General features: G+C 43.8%; 1 protein-coding gene across 5 annotated transcripts in view; it reads left to right on the top strand.

The window, feature by feature from the left end:
* LOC122793381 (protein transport protein Sec24B-like) overlaps positions 1-21,326 on the top strand; it is a 2,932,722-nt gene that overhangs the window by 87,752 nt on the left and 2,823,644 nt on the right. The window lies entirely within an intron of this gene.

The raw sequence follows: 21,326 nt of genomic DNA, 5'->3' as shown, positions 1-21,326 counted from the left end.
GTGAACACTTCTTACATGACTCAGTCACATGGTAGGCAAATGGATGCTGAGTGAATCACACTTAGAAGTAGCTCACTAACCGCTCGTAGCCTTTGACAGACAAGTGGCTAGTTAAAAGTTAACACAGGTTAGGCGTCATTAGCAGAAAACTGGAAGCTTTTCTTTCTGTACAGTTATTTGAAACCAGATGTGTAGAGCTGTGTACAGCTCTGGAAAGTCTTTCTGCAGTGATAGGATGTAGGTTGTCCACAGTATTTCATAAAAATGAGGATCTGCATTTATGTGAAGAGTGGAACTTCTAGGGTTTAATTTGTGTACTTCACAATTCTGTCTTTATTGTATGTTTCACCTAACCTTTTTAGCAACTCCCAAAGAAACCCAGAATTTCCTTGCTCATCCACAAGGATTGAACACTAAATGTCTCTTTAGATCTTCTTCCGGGACTCCACAGTTTTTCACAGTTGGTTTTGGAAGGCCTTTCTGGCTTTATTGAAGAGTCCATGCCGTTTTCCTACCCTTATCTACATTTGTAAGACTTGACCACACATCTCTGTACTAAAATGTGTCACACTCCTCCTTTTCCTTCTTTGCAGTCATAACTTAAATTCCTCCCACTTTCTATAGATCCACACTGTAGTATCATGTCACCATGTCACAACCAATCCCCTAAAACACTGCTTTGATTCCTATTTCCTTCCATAGTATCCACCCAGGACTTCACTCTGCTAATCCAGTACACTGCTGTTCTCCCCACCTTGCACTCGCTAATCAGTTGTTCCTTTTTCTATTGTCCTTACTTGTGCCATTTGTCTTTATTTGTACACCCCCACTGTCACCATGACATTCAGAACTGTCCAGTACTCAATAATCCTTCTGCCACTATCCTGTCTTGTCACACAACATTACACAGTAGATTCACCCCCCTTTCACACTGTCCTAACTACTATTCCCAGAATGTTTTCTTAAAATATCCTTGCCCGGCAACCCATCCCTACTCCCCTCTTCCCCCATAACTACATTCACCAATACTGCCTAAACCGCAAGTTCCAAAATCCATTTTTTACCTGATTTATATTTTGTTTAGTTTCAGCCCTTCACACCCTTGTTAAACTGTTTACATTTCCACTGACTATCTAGTGACATTCACCTCCAGCCATGAACCCACCACAGATCCCCTGTCCCCCAACCTTTTTTCTAACAGTGACAACAGCAACACTCCTACAACAAGTAGATTTACTCCTACAGTATAGTAACTGCCAAAACCCTGGTAGAAAATTGCACAGATGCCCGCATGGCTCAGGCTACACTCCCCCATATGTCCTAGGACTACTGGAAATGTGGCTCAAACCAGTCCTTAAAGAGGAGGAGAGAACTATCTTCCAGGACATATCATAAGGTTGGACAGACCACCGAGAAATGCTTGGAGTGTCCATAATTTACGTGAACTCCATAACCCCTTGTTCCATCTTTTAAACATTCAAAACTCCTCTTCCTTTAAAAAATAAATGACCATAAAAGTAGTGTAGGCATGCTATATGTTCCACCAAGTAACAATACTACAATACAGGAGTTAATATATTGGCTGTCCACCAACATTAGATCCAACATTATGGTTTTGTGCTTAAATACAGAATGGGCCCATATCTCTTCTAACCAACTTGCATCTGCTATCACTGTCTACAGTTCGACTTTATTAATCAAATCCCCAGTAGGATAATAGGAAGCTACTAGACTGTTGGCCCTGAGGTTCTTATAAGCCTAGCCAAGAGTTTAGCCCATGTTTAGACAATTCAGCACCCACCGCCCCTGTCCAACAGGGACACAGATGGAATCTCAGGGGTTTATTTTCTGTTTACTAATAAAACCAAATGAAGTGTATATTACTGATTAGAAAAAGGACTATAAAAGCGGTCCGATCCACATCTGAATAAAATTTATTAACATACAAAAATAATTAAAAATAACATATTAAGCACTTTCATCTCTGCTAAGGAGACTTCATCAGAATACAGTTCTTACCATTGCCTCTACCATTTTTATGCGAATGTGTAAATTAACTCATTGATTGTACCACCAATCAAATTCCATTTAGCATATGTTAATCATTAACATTTAAAAAGACACCTTTACTAACACATCATAAAACACTTTATGAACAGTAAAAAATAAAATGAATTAATTTATATATTTCAATCCTTTCCAATCATAAATATGCATATTTTAATATATTTTAAAAACATCTTAAAATAGTTAACAATTTAGGTTATAATACTGGCCCTTTCAACTAACACGGGTGTTATGGATACTGTTTCGTTCAACCGTGGCGGGAACATAGCTGCTAGCTTCAGCTGCCAAACAGTTTCTTTTTTATTGTGTATTTTCTGTTTCCCATCCAGTTATCCAGGTTGCGCTTAAAAAGGGATAATGAGTTACTCTGCTTGATGTGGAGAGGTAGTCTATTCCACAGATGAGTGAATCTCTGGGACACAAATCTGCCCCACAAACAAGTCCTCCTGATGTCAGACCGGGTTGAGGTCGCGCATGCGGTTTACTTGAGAGGAGCTTGACTTGCAGATATGCAGCAGTCCCATCAAGGTGAGGGTCTGAGATTGCTTTGCATGTCAGACAGAGGTCACCTCTGAGGAGTCTGTATGAACCTGAGTAGAGGGATAAGGCTTTTAGCATATCTGTGTAGGGTAGATGTTTGAGGCCCTCTCCTCCTGGTGAGGAACCTCTGTGGTCTCTCCAGCTGTTGCATGTGCTTTGTGAGGTACATGCCGAATGGGGCGTTGTACTCAATAATTGGCCTTGTAAGAGAAGAATACAGGGATGTTATGACCTCCTTGTCCCTGGGTGAGATGCCCTTACTTATGAGGTGGGCAATGTAGAAAGCTTTCCATACAATGGAAGCAACATGGTAGTCAAAAGTCAGGTTGCTATCAACCTGGGTGCCCAAATCCTTCATGACTGATTGTGTGTGCTTAGGACGTTGTTATTAATGTAATAATATGTGGGGAAGTCGCTCTTCCCAAAGGATATGATGCATTTTTTGGCATTCAGCTTGAGGCCATGTTTCTGGCATCAGTCATTTGTTTGGGTGAGACCCAGTTGGAGGATGTCCACATCACTTGGGGAATTGATGACCATGCTCAGCTTGCAGTCATCTGCAAACTTGGTCTGCCATAGCCCACTGGATGTTCATTGTGTTACCCTGCTGCAGTCATCACACTTGTGTTATCCTGCCGTCAGGCGGTCCCGCAGTTGGCCCAAGTTCCAAAGTCTTGGTCCGGCGTCGGTTGCTGTTGCTTCTTCCCTGACGCCAGTGCACCAGGGATATATAAGAGGCATCCAACGCCATTTTCTTCAGTCTTTCTTGCCACACGGTGCCCGAAGCAGAAGCAGTTCGCAAGTACCGGTCGGCCGACACCTGAGATTTTCGAATCTAATTTCAGTCCGAAGTCTTCAATAAAGCTAAGTACCCCATTGGGGAACCTTTTCTTGCCTCAGTCCGATGTCAGAAAAAGTTAACAATTGCATTTCTTGTGGGAAGCAACTACCTCATAAGGACTTCCATTCTTATTGTATTCCTTGCCTAGGCCCAGACCACGACGTCACAGGTTGTTGGTTTTGTGCTTGGTTTAATAAATGAACTATCAAATGCCGTTTTGACTTCGCACGACATTACTTTGGTAGGAAATTTAATTATATCATGCCGTCGGAGCAGCCGACAACCAGCATGCATAAAAAACGCAAGGATAAGGACAGGCAGCCTAGGAACAAGCAAGAATCAGAGGCCTCTGCTGGGCCTGTCGCCAGTTCTCCGGTTTTCAGTGAGGCGCCTACTCAGACCCTGACGACCGCAGAATTGGAGCCCCAGACAGCTGTGGATTCTCAAGCGGAGTGTACTAGGCCGTCGCAGCCATCTTCATTAGGCCCTTCCGACACCGGAGCAGAAGGAGATCCCGGTGCAGTAGAAACACCTTCGGTTGCAGAAGGTGTCTTCAGACCGACTACACTCATCATTAAATCTTATGCTAAGCTTAAAACTCCATTAAAAACAAAAAAGACTGTACATCAGTTTACAGTTCAAGGCCCCAACAGATGCTTAAGATTTGATTACCCTAATCAGGGGTTCCCATCCCCCTCCAGATAAAAGACCAAGACAAGATGAGGATTATGCTTCCTCTGACCAGGTTTCAATTTCCTCATATTCTTCTGAGGAACAGGATTACACTTTTTCCCCCTTATGAAGACTCTGATGCTGAAGACTCTATTCCCTCAGCATCTCCCCCAGAAGACTACTCCTTTGGGGAAACTTTACATACCATGAGGGAACATTTCCACTGGGAAGGCCAGGACTACCCTGATTCTAAGAAAAGGCTCTGAGAGTTCCTTTTACTACCCCAGCACAGACAACTTGCTATCCCCCCAGTTTTAGACATTGTAGATGATGTTTACTTGGAGTGTAGTCTAAATCCAGACTCTCTACCTCCTGCTCCAGCCAAACCAGACAGGTACTACAGAGTATCTGACTCACACAAATTCCTTTATAAAAGCCCTGTGGTTGACCCAGAAACAATTTCCCAGGGTCCCAAAGGGGCTAAAGCTTCTATGGCTAAAAATCCTGTGCCCTCTGAAAGGGATTCCAGAGCCCTAGATAGATGGGGAAAGAAGATACACACCTCAGCTACTCTGGCTATGAGAGCATTAAATTGTCAGTTTCACATGCTGAAATATCAGCAATTCCTAATGTCTCAATTAAAACAAAAAATGAGCACACATTCTGAACAGTCTGAATTCAAGGAAATGCAGGATCTGTTGCATGCAGCTGAACAGGTGGGCAAACATACTTTACAATGTGGATTTGATTTATTGGAAGCTTCCTGTAGAGCAGTTGTTACTGGGTCTGTCATACGTAAGCATGCTTGGTTAAAAGAACAAGCCGTACGTGATCATGTTAAAGCAAAATTATTGGATGCACCTTTACAGCAGGATGTATTATTTGGTGTTGAATCAGAAGAGGTTTTAAAGAAAATGGAGAATAAGGCAAAGTCTATGCAGACGGTCAAGGATTGTTTACAGGTACAACCCCCTCTTTTCAGCAGAAATTGGCCAACAAAAAACTGGTCCTTTCCAGCTTCAGACAGATCACAGAGGGGCAAATACAGACGCCCAAGGGGCAGAGGTCAGTCACAAGGGCCCTTACAAACCTCGCCAATAGGGTACTGCTACCCAGAAAGGAGGAGAAGACAGGCCCCAAGCTAGCAGAAGACAAACACAATGACTCAATCCTCAAACTACCAAGCAAATCTCTCTTGGCAGCTCCCTTAGGAGGAAAATTAGCACTTTTTGCAGACGCTGGCACATCATCACAAAAGACAAATGGGTCCTAAACATCGTCTCACAAGGATACAGATTCCACTTTCATACCTTGCCAAGGATAAAAGGAATGCCAAACCTGCCACCAAATCAATGGGCAGAGGCACAAAAACAAATTACAGCGCTCATGGACATGAGAGCCATTCAACAGGTACCTACACAGGAGCAAGGACAAGGATTTTACTCAAGACTCTTTCTAGTCCCAAGAAAAGACAAAGCATGGAGACCCATTCTGGATCTTTCAATTCTGAACACCTATCTACAAGTACCAAAATTCATGATGCTAACACTACAGCAGCTTCTTCCCATGCTGGGCAAGAATGCTTGGCTACTAATGTTGGACCTCAAGGAGGCATACCTGCATGTCCCTATCAGACAAAATTGCAAAAGATACCTCCGCTTCATTGCAGGTTCAACCCATTATCAATTCTCTGCAGTGCCCTTTGGCTTATCTACTGCGCCTAGGGTCTTCACAAAATGCCTGGCACCAGTAATTGCATACTGCAGACAAAGAGGAATTCAAATATACCCTTACCTGGACGACTGCCTTATTCAAGCAGAAAACAAGGACATTCTTTGAAAGCATCTGGCATTTGTCAAACACCTTCTAAGTTGCCTAGGGTACACAGTAAACGAAAAGAAATCAAAACTAGTGCCCTCACAAAACATAATATTCCTGGGTGCCAGCTTGAATACAACGGCCCAGATGGCTTATCTCACGCCAGACAAGCAACAACAGCTGACTCAATACTTCAAAATAATGGCAACAAAGACCCAACTCCCTGCAAGAAAAATTCTGCAGACCTTGGGATTCATGGCATCTTGCATATTACTAATAACATTTGCAAAACTGCATATGAGGAAATTACAATGGTACCTGAAAAGCGTATGGACTCAGCACTGCCACAGCTTGGAAACAGTGATACCACTGATTCCCTGCCTTCAACAGGAGTTTCTATGGTGGGCACAGGCATGTCACCTCAACAAGGGTCAGCCTTTCACCTTACCCACAGCCAGGCAAACTATGACAACAGATGCATCGGGCTTTGCCTGGGGAGCACACATGGCAGGACAGTGCATTCAGGGCAAATGGACTACAGATCAAAGGCATCTGCATATCAATCAAAAAGAAATGCTAGCAGTACAGAATGCCCTAACAGCTTTCAAGGACCTCTTACACCCAGGACAACTAATAATAAAGACGGACAATACCACAGTAATGTGGTACATAAACAAGCAAGGGGGCACACATTCCTACCGTCTATGTAGGCAAGCAATGACCTTGTGGAACACAGCACTGTCTTACCAGGTTCAATTACAAGCACAATTCCTGCCAAGAAAAAAAAACACATTGGCAGGTGACCTAAGCAGAAACATCATGGACCCCCACAAGTGAAAACTAGATCCACAAGTATTTGCAATGAAGATTCAAAAATGAGGACGCCCAGACATAGATGTTTGCCAACCCCCAAAACTACCAACTTCAAAAATTTTGCACAAGGGCATTCCATCCACAAGCTTGGAAAGTGGACGCCCTCTCATTCAGTTGGAAAACATTAACAGTGTATGCCTTTCCTCCACTGCCTCTTTTAGCAAAGGTACTGCTGAAAGTCAGATTAGAGAGGCCACAAATGATACTCATTGCACCAGACTGGCCACGCCAACACTGGTATCCAATTCTAAGGAACATGGCCCACGGCCCACCATGGATTTTACCACAAATACCTCACCTGCTCACCCAGCAAGACAATCCGATTCTACACAGACAGCTCAAGACTTTAAACCTGGCTGCATGGCAAATTACCTAAACAACCAGCCAACACCTCTATCCAAAGCTGTTATGGATGTCATTCTGGAGGCCAGGAGGCCCAGCACCAGGAAAACCTATTCAGACAAATGGAAAAGATTTTGTGCCTGGAACCAGGCTAAAGGCCAAAATCCCCTTGATCCAAACATTCCTCAGATTCTACAATATTTAACTGAGATGTTGCACAAAGGACTTTCCTTTTCATCTATTAAGATCCACGCCTCGGCAATTTCAGCTCATTACAACACGGATCCTCCTTTATTTTCACATCCACTCCTAAGACAGTACCTCAGAGGGGCTAAGAACATAAGACCGCCCAGGAGAGCACCAACACCTACTTGGGATCTCAACTTTGTTCTGGAAAAGCTTGCACTGCCGCCCTTTGAACCAGCTTTTTCAGCTGATTTAAAATTTATTTCATGGAAAACTGCCCTGCTACTAGCAATAACTTCAGCTAAAAGAGTCTCAGAGCTACAGGCACTAATGGCAGTGGAGCCTTTCCTCATTTTTCATCAAGACAGAGTCTCTCTCTGAACTAACCTTTCCTGTATGCCAAAGGTGGTATCCAGTGTGGCCCTAAACCAAACCATTCATTTGCCCACCTTTTTCCCAAATCCCCAGAACAAAGGAGAAAGACTCCTGTACTCTTTGGACATTCACAGACAATAACGTTACTACTTGGATAAAACTAAGGCTTTCAGAAAATCTGGCCAGCTCTTTGTAGCCTATGCTGCAGGATTACAAGGAAAAGCTATCTCAAAACGGACCATTTCAAAATGGATAGGACATTGCATGCGTTTCTACTACACGCATCATGGGAAACTGGTACCTGCTAACATTGTCCCACTCCACCAGGGCTATAGCTACATCAGCAGCCTTTCTCAGGGGGGTGCCAACCAAGGATATTCTGGAAGCTGCAACTTGGAGTTCAGTGCACACCCTCACCAAACACGATCACTTACCTCTTTATTCTAAGATTCGAGCTGGTTTTGCCACTGCAGTTTTGCAGGGCCTACTAGCTTCTTCTAACCCTGTTTAACTCCACCACCCATCCTTAGCTTTGGGATTCAACCCAAGTGTGATGACTGCAGCAGGGTAACATGATGAACATAATACAGTTTTGTACCTACCATAAATGTAGATGTTCGAGTGTTCACCCTGCTGCAGTCCAGGTTACCCTCCCTCCATCCCCTCTGAACTAGCTGGACTTATCTATACCTCTCTATCCTATACTTCCTCTGTGGTGTATTTGCTTGTGCATATATACATATATATATATATATATATATATATATATATATATATATATATATATATATATATATATAGCCTACCTATTGGGGGCACCTGACATCTGGGGCAAGAAAAACTGAAGAAAATGGTGTCGGATGCCTCTTTTATATGCCCCTGGCGCACTGACGTCAGGGAATAAGCAACAGCAACCGACACCGGACCAAGACTTTGGAACTCGGGCCGACTGCGGGACCGCCTGACTGCAGGATAACCCAAGTGTGGTGACTGCAGCAGGGTGAACACTCAAACATGTACATTTATGGTAGGTACAAAACTGTACTTTTTGGCTTGCACCTCAGAGAAGTATATCCCAAATAGCATAAGCCCCAAGACTGATCCCTGGGGTCTACTGGTTGAAGTGGCTTCCCCTATTTTGATTAGGTGGGTTCTGTCGGTGAGCCACTTTGCTACATGTCTGGTAACATCATATGGATTGATACATAGTTGAGTGTTGATCTATTATATCTGAGTGGGAATAGTGTCGAAGTCTTTGGCCAGGTCAGTGTAGGTGGTATGCAGTCTTCCCCTCGTTCACAGCTTTGTTGACTGTCTCAAAGAAGTCGACCAGATTTAACAGTCATGACCTCCCCTTGACACAGTCAAACTGTGTAGGGTTGAGTGTTTGGAGGTTGCCAATGTCTGTTTAATGAGGTCCATGATTATCTGTTCCATGGCCTTGCAGATCAAGGCTATAAGTTAGTCTTCCAACAGCCTGTATCCTGGCCTGGGTCTTGACATCAGACCTAAGTAAGGTACTTTGCTGTGGCATCCTACCAAACTGATTACCTCCCAACCTTCATAAGAAGGCTATCCAACCATCCCACAAAGCCCTACCTCTACAGTGCAATTCACATCCTTTCCATCTTCAACAAAATCTGATTCCCTTGATATCCTTAAATGTTATAATTGGTTTTCAGTAAAATAAATGAATGAGTGAATATATGAATGAAAGCCCATTTTATCAGTACATTTCTCAAAATCCTAAACCAGGTAACTTCAATCCAATACAAAAGTTTTAGCCACAGAGTAGTATCCAAAATGACATTAACTTATGAGGCTAATAGATAAAGCCTGGAAAACATGGCCGTTACACAAAACCCAACCCAAAATGCAACAGTATAGAGAGTTTGGAAATGGTATATAAAAAATTAGGGTAGACAAAAAAAATCTCACCACACCTGCCACACAGTCATCCATCCAAGTAACTGTAAACCATGTTTTGTCTACAATACATAATATAAACCTGGGATGTCCTTGACAACCTGCTCCTACTACTACAATCCCTAGTGATCCAATAGCAAACCAGTTCAGTAACAACTGTATTCAGTCAGTCTCTTCTACCAGTAACCATCAGTTTTGTCCCATCTCCACGCCACACCAGCAGTACAAAGAGACCCACCAGTTTTCATCTCAACCCTGCTCCAATTTTAAGTAATTTTAAGTAAACTTACTCTGTTTCAGTCTTAATAAACAGGTCAGTCCAAGAAATTTGTTCCACGTATCTGGGGAAAAAAGCTGTAGTTATCCCATTCCATAATGGAGACAGCTCCATTCGCTAAAATCATCCCATAGCAGTAGTTTCACCCCATCAAATATTCTCAACATATATTCGGACAACTCAATCACCGTCTAATAATCTCCTGCCCCAACTCAGCAGTACATCTGTCCCCACCACAGTGCTACAGCTGCTTTTCTTGCTTTCAGCAACCAGAGAGACTCTAGGAACTTTGTATCTAAACTATTCTTGAACTAAAGTTTTTTGACACTATTTCCCTGTAGACTCTCCACTCTCCACTTTGACAAATCCACAGATACCTCTTGGACAGACTTTAGTTATTGAAAAAAAAAATACCCCCATACCTACCCATTTTAGTAAGCATACTAGAAGGCTCACTTCTTGGAATTATACTCTTGTGTTTTCTTTAATGAAAGATGTACAGGTACCAATGATGCCTCACTCCTACAGTATGTAGATGACTATGCAGTGTATGCCAGAACTGCATTCAGAAACGCAGAAATTCCTAACTCCTGCTTAATCAGATAAAAACACATGACTACTCTCTATTCCTTAGTCTCGCTCTACTACTGAAGCCAGCTTTCTAGTCCCCTAAATCCCCTTAGCAAGTAACACACACCTGTTGAACTTTTTGGCCACACAGAATCACTTGGTATTGCCATTAATTAAATATCCACATAGATCATGCAAATTAACAAACAAAAAAGGGCTGCCATACTATAGTCAGCACTTACTAACTGACCTATTCCAGAAAAAGCTTGGCGCCCACATACCTGCTGCCCTCTGTACTATACCCTGCCCTATTTATTTTACATTTGTTGACCAGTAAAATCTGTCTGTGCACAAAAGCCCCTTTTCAGTGGAGGTCTGGAGAGAAAAGCTCCAGTATATGCAATACAGTCAAAATCTTTTATGTAATATCAACACTGTCAGGCAGAACACAACTAAACTAAATTTTACAATGTTAGAATAGATAAGATGGCAATTATGCATACAGTAGTAAGGCTTTTTACACCAATTGTACTGTAGGATATATGTCCGAGTACAGAATACGGAGTTATTTATGAAGGGTGGATAGTAAAAGGTTCATTTAATTTTGGGTTGATATATCTATAAGAAATGATTGGTAAAAGGGTTAGAGGCATAGATCAAAAGTGGGGTGGCTGAAGACAGTGCGATAGTTGGTAACCATGTAGTTGAGTGCAGAGGTATAGCCAAAGAGGAGGAAAACGGCAGAGTTGTTATACTGAGATGTAGAGCTACAGAGCCTGGATGTCTGAAGGTCTTGTTTTTTAAGAAGCCTGGGAGCCATGTGGAAGGGCATTCCAGAGGGTGGCTCGAGTTTGAGTACAGTTGAGGCTCTCGACATTTTTGGCTTTAGTGCCTGAGAGGAGGAGTTTGCCTTTAGAGTGAAGAGCTTTGGTAGGGTTGTAGTGTTAAAGCATACCTCTCAGTACTGAATACTTACCAGGGTAGTATATTGGTGTATAAGCTAGTAGTCGCTGATTATGGTGGAGGTGATGTGAGAGTTTGGTCCAATTTAGTTTTTAAGGGCAGAACATTTGCAGCAAAGTGAGCTGTTTTACGGTAGCATTGTTTCTGCTTTGTTTGTGTGAAAGTTTACAGGTTAGTAAAGAGTGGGCAGGCATATATACAGTAAGGTAGGCTTTAACTATGGATTTGAAAATGTTCTTTTAGCTAAGGTTCTGCTGTGTGTAAGAGGCAGAGCTTTTGGTGGTGTTTTGTCAAAGTTTGGAAGTGTAGGTCAAACTTCATAAATGATCTGAGAGTTTAGTATTGGGGACCTCTTCAGTCTGGGTATTTAATGAAGCGACTTTGGCAAGAGTTTTAAGTAGTAGGTTTGTTTTTTGGGGGTCAAGTATGAGTTGTCTAACTAGGGTTCAGTGGACATAAAGGATTCTTGAGTAATTTCTTGACTTTTTTTTTAAGTTAGTGGCTATGCAGATAAATGTAGAGTGCTTTTCATGTTGTACAAGAGTAGCATGCTTGGAAGTAGTGCATAGATCATTTATAATGATAAACAGGAGGGTTCAAATTATGGAACCTTGTGGCACTCCTATAGTGATGGATTTAAATAGCCTAGTACCAACCCATGAACCTATCGGCCCTAGGGCCAATGCAAGCTTAGCCATAACAATTCCCTGGATATGGATTTAAATAGCCTAGTACCAATCTATGAATATATCGGCCCTAGGGCCAATGCAAGCTTAGCCATAACAATTCCCTGGATATTTCTTCCCACAATATTTGCTTCTCTGGGCCCCTGTCTAGGGCGACTGACATGATCCCAGGGGTGAATTTCCTATCTGCCATCCAATCATCAAGGTTCCTTTTGAACAGGGCCAATGAGGTGCTCTGCTTGACATGTATGGGCAGTCTGTTCCAGAGTATGGGGAGTCTCTGGGTCAGGAACCTATCCCTCCGGCATGTTTTGTTCATTGTGATGACAAGGTTTAGATCCCTGGAGCGTGTGGCTCTGAGGGATTGGGATTTCTTTAAGTGGAGCATGTCCAACAGCTCTGGGTTTGACATGGCCTTGTATGTTGAGCAGAGATTGCCTCTGAGTAGACTATATTCCACAGAGTATAGCTGGAGTTTTTTTTTTTTTTTTAGACGGTCAGCATATGGCATCTGCTTTTAGGCCTGTGATTCTTTTAGTGAGGTATTTCTGTGGCCTTTCCAGCTGTTGCAGATGTCTTGTGAGGTACATCCCAAACTGGGCATTATACTCTATAATGGGTCTAATGAGGGATGAGTACAGTGGGACAATGACCTCCTTTTTTCTGAATGAAAAGCCCTTGGTGATGAGGTGTGCCACAGTGAAGGATTTCCTGACTATTGTGGCGATGTGGTTATCGAAAGTGAGACCACTGTCCACCTGTGTCCCTAAGTCTGTCATCACACTTTCGATGTTTAGTGTCTTGCCACCTATGTGGTAATTCATGGGTACATGTTTTTTTTTTCCAAAGGGGATAACTATACATTTCTTGGCATTAAGCTTGAGCCCATGGCTCTGGCACCAGGCATCTGTTTCTGTAAGGCTCTTTTGTAGAATATCCACATCATTTGGGGATTAATGGCTCCCAGTTTGCAGTCATCTGCAAACTTTGTTAGCCAGATCCCTTAGTGTTGGCCTGTACTTCAGAGAAGTAGATGCCAAACAAGAATGGTCCCAGGACTGAACCCTGAGGTACTCCACTTGTCACTTGTCTGGAGCTGGATTTGGTGTCGGCTACTTTTACAGTCTGGGTTCTGTCAGTAAGCCAGTTGGCAATCCATCGAGTGATGTAGGGATTTATGCCCAGTTTAGTACGTTCATCTATGATTCCACAATGGGGGATGGTGTTGAAGGCCTTGGCGAGGTCCAGATAGGCTGTGTGGACCGCCTTACCCTCGTCCACAGCTCTGGAGACTGATTCGAAGAAGTCAATCAGATTCAGGAGACAAGATCGGCCCTTCACAAACCCAAACTGGGTGGGGTCCAGTGTTTGAAGGTTGCCAATGTCTTTGTTTATAAGTTCCATGATAATGCGTTCCATGCCCTTGCATATCAGGCTTGTCAGATGGATGGGACGGTAGTTCCTGGGATCCAAGGTGGATCCTCCCTTGTGGAGTGGGATAACTGTAGCTGTGCACCACTCAGTGGGCACGAAGCCTGAGGTGAGGCTATGATTAGTCATGACACTTAAGTGAGGTGCCAGTTCATTTTGTAGTTCATGTAGTACACAGCCTGGGATGTCATCTGGTCCCATGGATGCTGTATTCTTAGCTTTGGAGAGTGCAGTTTCTACCTGTGTGGCTGTGATTATCGGAATTTGGCAATCCTTTTGGTATTGAGATGGGCGGTGAAGTTAGCACTAAATCGATCTGCCAGGATATTGGCAGTATCCTTGGGATCAGTATATTTAATTCCATTCTGTTGTAGCTGAGAACACATCTGAGCATTGCCATTTAGATTCTTGATATAACTATAGAATGCCTTGTGGTTGTCTTTGGAATCTTTGGCAGTTTTATTTTCATAACTAGCTTTTGAGGATTTTGAGGGATCTCCGCTTCTTACTGAGGCTGGTGAGGGAGTTTTTTTCATCCTGGGATTTTCATCTTTTTTGCAACATTTTCTTCCTTCTGTTGTATAGTTTGTTTATAGCAGGGGGCCACCAGATTGGCTTCCATTTTTTTGGAGAAGAGCATATTGGTTCTATTTGGGATGGCACGATTCATGCACGAGTGGATGTGCTAGTACAGTGCCTTAGTGTAGGATTCTGCAGTCGAGCTTCCAGATCCCGTCTGCGTGGGTGTTGTGAAGTTTGTCACTTCTGACTTCAGTAGCTTGAAGCTGGCTTTGGAGACGTTTTTTAAGGAGGTTTCCATACTGGGTGGTGGGATGTGGATGTCAAGGGTGATTTGCTTATGGTCAGACCTGACCAATGAGGGGGTGACCACTGGTGTGGAGCATCTATGTCCCATGTTATCTGCACTTTTTAAAGTAATTTGTTTGTGTTGCATTGAGCAATATCTAGCTAGAAGTTGACTGTTTTTTCAGTAGTTAATGTGGTATTTTCAGTTAAAGGACAACCGCACCCTCAGACTCAAAAAACATATTTATTTCATCATGGTTAGGTGTTTCCTACATTTTAACAGCACTCTGGGACTATTTAGAGCTTTTTAGATATTTTTATATGCAATTTCTGACTCTGACCACATGGGGGCTGGCATTTTGAAATAATTCAGACTGTTTACTCTGCCTCTAAGTATCCCAGAATGCATTGTTTGTCTCCAAAAAATTGCACCAGATCTGCCACGTTTTCCCTTAAGCTGCTGTCACTTCATTGACTTAACAGGCATTCACTGCTGTCTTAAAGTCCCCTACTTTTGGTTAAAATGTTATCCTTTTTCAGTGATTACTTCAAACACAAGCAGTGCACATGCTACAGAACAGGACTGGAAAGTGCATTTTATTGCTTTTGTTTCTTAGAAATGCTAACTTGCTTTCTTTTGTGAAGGCTGAAATCTAGTTCTTCAAGGCATCTCCCCTCCCACTTCACACCTACCTTCCCTAGCTGTCAGAGCCAAGGGTAATTTGACCCATTATCTGAATGTGATTGACAGCTCACAGCAGGTGACCAGAGTAATGTACTGTTTTCTTGTCAGCCTTTCCCTCCTTACAGTGGGACACTTTTTTGTTGCACTCCTCCTGTCAAATTTAGAACCAAGCTACATAGCACTGGGAATAATCACCGTTTTGCAAAGCATCAAACTCCCACTTATTTTTCCTTCCCGTTTGGTTAAATAGCTAACAAATGACACACTATAAACATGAAATATTTCACAGACTTGCATGACAGCACCAACATGTATTTTTAAGGCATAATTTAAAAAATTACGGTATTGCATACTTCTTGTAATCTGATGTAGTGTTGTCGATTAATTGTGACAGACATCTGCTTCTTATGTAAAAACATACAATTAATGTATACGCATAGTTATTGCAAATTTATGCTCTTAGATTTTGCAGCTGTTACTGTGCTTCTGCCTGTACTTTGTCACATATCGGTAGGGCAATGTAAAACAATATGACAATACAAAAACAAAGTTTACAAAATTTAGAAATTATATCCAAAAATGACACTCACCCACACTCACTCATTCACCCACACTCACCCACACTCAATTCACTCACCCACCACACTCACTCTCACCACACTCACCACTCACTCTGACACCTCACTCACCACCCACACTCATCCACCCACACTCACCCTCATCCACCACACCTCACTCACACCCACCCACACTCACTCACCACACCCACCCACATTCAACTCACTCACCCACCCACATTCAGCTCACTCACCCAACCTCACTCACCCACCACACTCACCCAACCTCACTCACCCAACCACATTCACTCACCCAACCTCACTCACCACCCACTACCTCACTCACCCAACCTCACTCACCCACCACACTCAACCACTCACCCACCACACTCAACCACTCACCCACCACACTCACTCACCCACACCCACTCACCCACCCACACCCACTCACTACACTCACTTACCACACTCACTCACCACCCACCACACTCACTCACCACCCAACTCACCCACCACACTCACCCACCACACTCACTCACCCACCACACTCACTCACCCACCCCACACTCACTCACCCACCCCACACTCACTCACCCACCACACTCACTCACACTCACTCACCCACCCACTCTCACTCACTCACCCACCCCACACACACTCACTCACCCACCCTCACACACTCACTCACCCACCCTCACACACTCACTCACCCACCCTCACACACTCACTCACCCACTCTCTCACACTCACTCAACTCACACACCACACTCACTCAACTCACACACATAATCACATGTTTGTTTGGCAACACCAAGAATGACCCCAGGCCTTTGTCCGAGGAATGCACAAGTAATTATGTACTTTGGCTGTGCAGACATCAGAAACAGAAACACATGCCTATACAGATCTTACACATCAAGCCGCTCCATTCAAATTGTACATGAAATGCACCCATTGAACAGTTTTCCACCTACAACATTATTTAAGTACTTTAATCCAACACTAGTGAGCCCTACTTTACAAGACCAGTAAACCTGTCCACAGATTCAGCTTCTACAGCACAGTCCAATAAACTGTCTACTGTACATTAGTGTTAACATAGGAATTTCCAGTTCTTATCAGCATAACCACATACACAATCTTCCACCTCAGACCTTTCATGAAGGATGTTTTATTTTTAAACTTTCATCCTTCCCACTTTAGGGTCTTACATAAATCCCAGCAAAAAGGAGACCTGTAAACTGCAATCACCCTGATCCAAATCCATCCAAACATGGCTGCAAAACTAAAGGTGTTACGGTTTTGGGGGGAGGGTTAAGCAACCATGCCCACACCACCTGGGAACAATCAAATTCTTCCTGTCTTTATAACTACACAGTTCCACAACCACAGGGAAAAAATTACCCAGCAAAGGCACACCAGTACCTAATGGAATTAAGTGACAATTCAACACTAAATCATAAATCACAAAACAGACTATCAATTCAGTATATGAAGAACATACCAGTATAGTGTATTTAAAGTTGCATCTAACTACCAGATTGTGCTGGGACAGCTTTAGAGATAAAAGTGGTTTTGTAAAATTCAGCAGATACTGGCAGAGTGCCCTTATCACACAAACGTGCACACACTTTCCCCTTATCACACAGATGCGCACACACTTGCGTATCACACAGACACAAAGTTTGTTTGGCAACAGCTAAAATGACCCAAGGGCTTCTTCCTTCTGATAGCAGTCTGTTTAACTATAGGTTCATAGGTTGGTACTAGGCTATCGGCCCTAGGGCTTATACAAGCCTAGCCATAACAATTCCCTGGCTATTACTTCCACACTATTTTCTACCCTGGACCCCTGTCTAGCAGGGTGAGTGACGTAATCCCTGGGGTTAATTTCTTTCTCCCATCCAATCGTCAATGTTCCGTTTGAAGAGGGCAAAAGAGGCGGTCTGCTTGACATGTATGGGCAGTCTATTCCAGAGTCTGGGCAGTCTCTGAGTCAGGAACCTATCCCTCCAGCATTTGTTTATTGTGATGGCAAGGTTTAGATCCCTGGAGCATGTAGCTCTGAGGGATTGGGATTTCTTTAAGTGTAGCATGTCCCAGAATGGGTACGTGTTTTTTCCCAAATGAGATGACTATACATTTCTTGACACTGAGTTTGAGCCCATGGCTTTGGCACCAAGCATCTGTTTCTGTAAGGCCCTTTTCTAGAGTATCCACAACATTTGGGGATTCAATAATGGCTCCCAGTTTGCAGTCATCTGTGAACTTTGTTAGCCAGAATCCCTAAGTGTTGCCCTGTACTTCAGAGAAGTAGATGACAAACAAGAGTGGTCCCAGGACTGACCACTGAGGTACTCTGACTTGTCAGAAGCTGGATTTGGAGTGGGCTACTTTTACAGCGTGGGTTCTGTCAGTAAGCCATTTGACAACCCATCGAGTGATGTAGGGATTAATGCCCAGCTTAGTAAGCATTCATACACATACACTCACACAGATACATACTTGCCATTTGCTTGCATTCTAACACACACACACACACACACACACACACACACACACACACACTTGCCCCTTGCTTGCATTCACACACACACACACACACACACACACACACACATGCTTGCCCTTGCTTGTATTCACACACACACACACACTTGCCCCTTGCTTGAATTTACACACACATACACAAACACACACACACACACACACACACACACTTTCCCCTTGCTTGTATTCACAAACTTTCCCCTTGCTTGCATTCTCACACACTTGGCCCTCCCTTGCTTGCATTCACACACACACACACACACACACACACACTTGCCCCTTGCTTGCATTCACACACTTGCCACTTGCTTGCATTCACACACACACACACACACACACACACACACACATACACACACACTTTCCCTTTGCTTGCATTCACATACACACATTTGTCCTTGCTTGCACTTCATACACACACACACACGCACACTTGCCCCTTGCTTACATTCACGCACACACACACACTTGCCCCTTGCTTGCATTCACACACACACACACACACACACTTGCCCCTTGCTTACATTCATGCACACACACACTTGCCCCTTGCTAACATTCACGGACACACACACCTTGCATTTGCACACACACGTGCCCCTTGCTTGCATTCACGCACACACACACGTGCCCCTTGCTTGCATTCACGCACACACACACTTGCCCCTTGCTTGCATTCTCACACACACACTTGCCCCTTGCTTGCATTCTCACACACACACTTGCCCCTTGCTTGCATTCTCACACGCACTTGCCCCTTGCTTGCATTCACACACACACACACACACACACACTTGTCCCTTGCTTGCACTCTCATACACACACATGCATCGCTGTTCTTGCTTACATTCATGCACACACACAAACTTGCCCCTTGCTTGCATTCACACAGACACACACACACTTGCCCATTGATTGCATTCACAACACACACACATGCCCCTTGCTGTCATACACACACACACACACGTGCTTTGCTTGCATTCACGCACACACACGTGCGTGCCTTGCTTGCATTCACGCACACACACGTGCCTTGCTTGCATTCACACACACAAACTTGCCCTTTCTTGCATTCACACACACTTGCCCCTTGCTTGCATGCACACACACACACACACACACACACACACACACACACACACACACCCCTTGTTTGCATTCCGCACACACACACACACGCCCGTTCCGTGTTTGCATTCACGCACACACACATCTGCCCCCTTGCTTGCATTCTCACACACACACTTGCCTCTTGCTTGCATTCACACACACACACACACACACACACACACACACACACACACGTGCCCCTTGCTTGCATTCACACATGGACACACACCACACACACACACACACACACACACTTGCCCCTTGCTTGCATTCTGACACACACACACACACACACACACACACACACTTGCCCCTTGCTTGCATTCTGACACACACTCACACACACTTGCCCCTTGCTTGCACTCACTCACACACACTTGCCTTGCTTGCATTCACACACACCTGCCTTGCTTCACACACACACGCACTTCCCCCTTGCTTGCATTCACACACACACCCACACACACAGACACTTGTTTGCCTTGCACACACACACACACACACACACACACTTGCTTTCATATACACACACACACACACACACACACACACACACACACACACACACACACACACACTTGCCCCCTTTGCTTGCAGTCACACACACACACACACACACACACACACACACACACACACACACACACACACACACACTTGCTTGCATTCATACACACACACACACACACACACACACACACACACACACACACACACACACACACACACACACACACTGCCCCCCCAGCTTGCATTCAGACACACACACACACACTCCCCCTAGCTTGCATTCACAACACACACACTCCCCCCATAGCTTGCATTCACACACACACACGCTTGCACCTTGTTGCACTTCACACACACACACACTTGCCCTTTGCATGCCTTATATTCACACACACACACACACAAACACACACACACTTGACCTTTGCTTGCATTCATACACACAGACACACACACACTTGCTCCTTGCTTGCATTCACACACACACACTTGCCCCCTTGCTTGCATTCACACACACACACACTTGCCCCCTGCATCTCTGAATCTCTCTCTCTCTCTCTCACTCCTCACTCTCACCTCACTCTCACTCTCACTCTCACTCTCCTCACCTCACTCTCTCTCTCTCTCTCACTCTCTCTGTCTCTCTCACTCTCACCTCACCTCACTCACTCTCCTCCTCCTCACCTCACCTCACTCTCACCTCACTCTCACTCTCCTCACCTCACTCCTCACTCTCACTCTCACTCTCACCTCACTCACTCTCACTCCTCACTCTCACTCCTCACTCTCACTCCTCACTCTCACTCTCACTCTCACTCTCACTCTCACTCTCACTCTCACTCTCACTCTCACAACAAGGGGATTCAATCTCTGACAGCTTGGGTAGACATAACCGACAAGCCACTATGCTTTGCAAGAGATGGTTTGCACTTATCACCACTTGGCTTCTGAATATTGACAAAAACTTTGTCAACATAGTGCCTTTTTTAGGATATGCCAAGTTAAGCCCGCCAACATAATAAAAATCAGTCATAAATACCTAAAGGTGCTGCTTCTCAATGCTAGTAGTTTAAATATAAAAAAAATATTACCTGGAAGCACTCCTTACCCTACAAAATTCACACACATATATGCAGTCACAGAAACATAGTTTAGAACCATAGTAATCACTCTGGCTATTTAAAGTCTACAGTGTCTTTCATACATTTTGATCCCCCTCAGCTCTGAATAAAACATATGGAGGAGGTGTTTCAATGTTTTTAAAGCACTAATACAATGCTATACTGTTCCAAAAACATTGAGCTGCTGCTTGCCCAACTAACCACAGGTGTGAACCCCATCATATCCTTGCATAATAGTGGTACTAAAAATAGACACAGGAATGTTTACAGGAGATGCATTAAACACGTTATACACCTAAACAAGGAGCAACATTAAACCATACAGCCCTGAAATCAAGTTAGTATCTAATCATACTGCCTATGCTGATAAAGCAATTTCAGTGTCCATAACTGAAATATCTGGCATGGTACAAATT

Source organism: Protopterus annectens, chromosome 2.part0, assembly GCF_019279795.1.
Source record: "Protopterus annectens isolate FY-2018-M chromosome 2.part0, PAN1.0, whole genome shotgun sequence".
Taxonomy (NCBI): domain Eukaryota; kingdom Metazoa; phylum Chordata; order Ceratodontiformes; family Protopteridae; genus Protopterus; species Protopterus annectens.
This window is presented reverse-complemented; position numbering and strand designations above follow the sequence as displayed.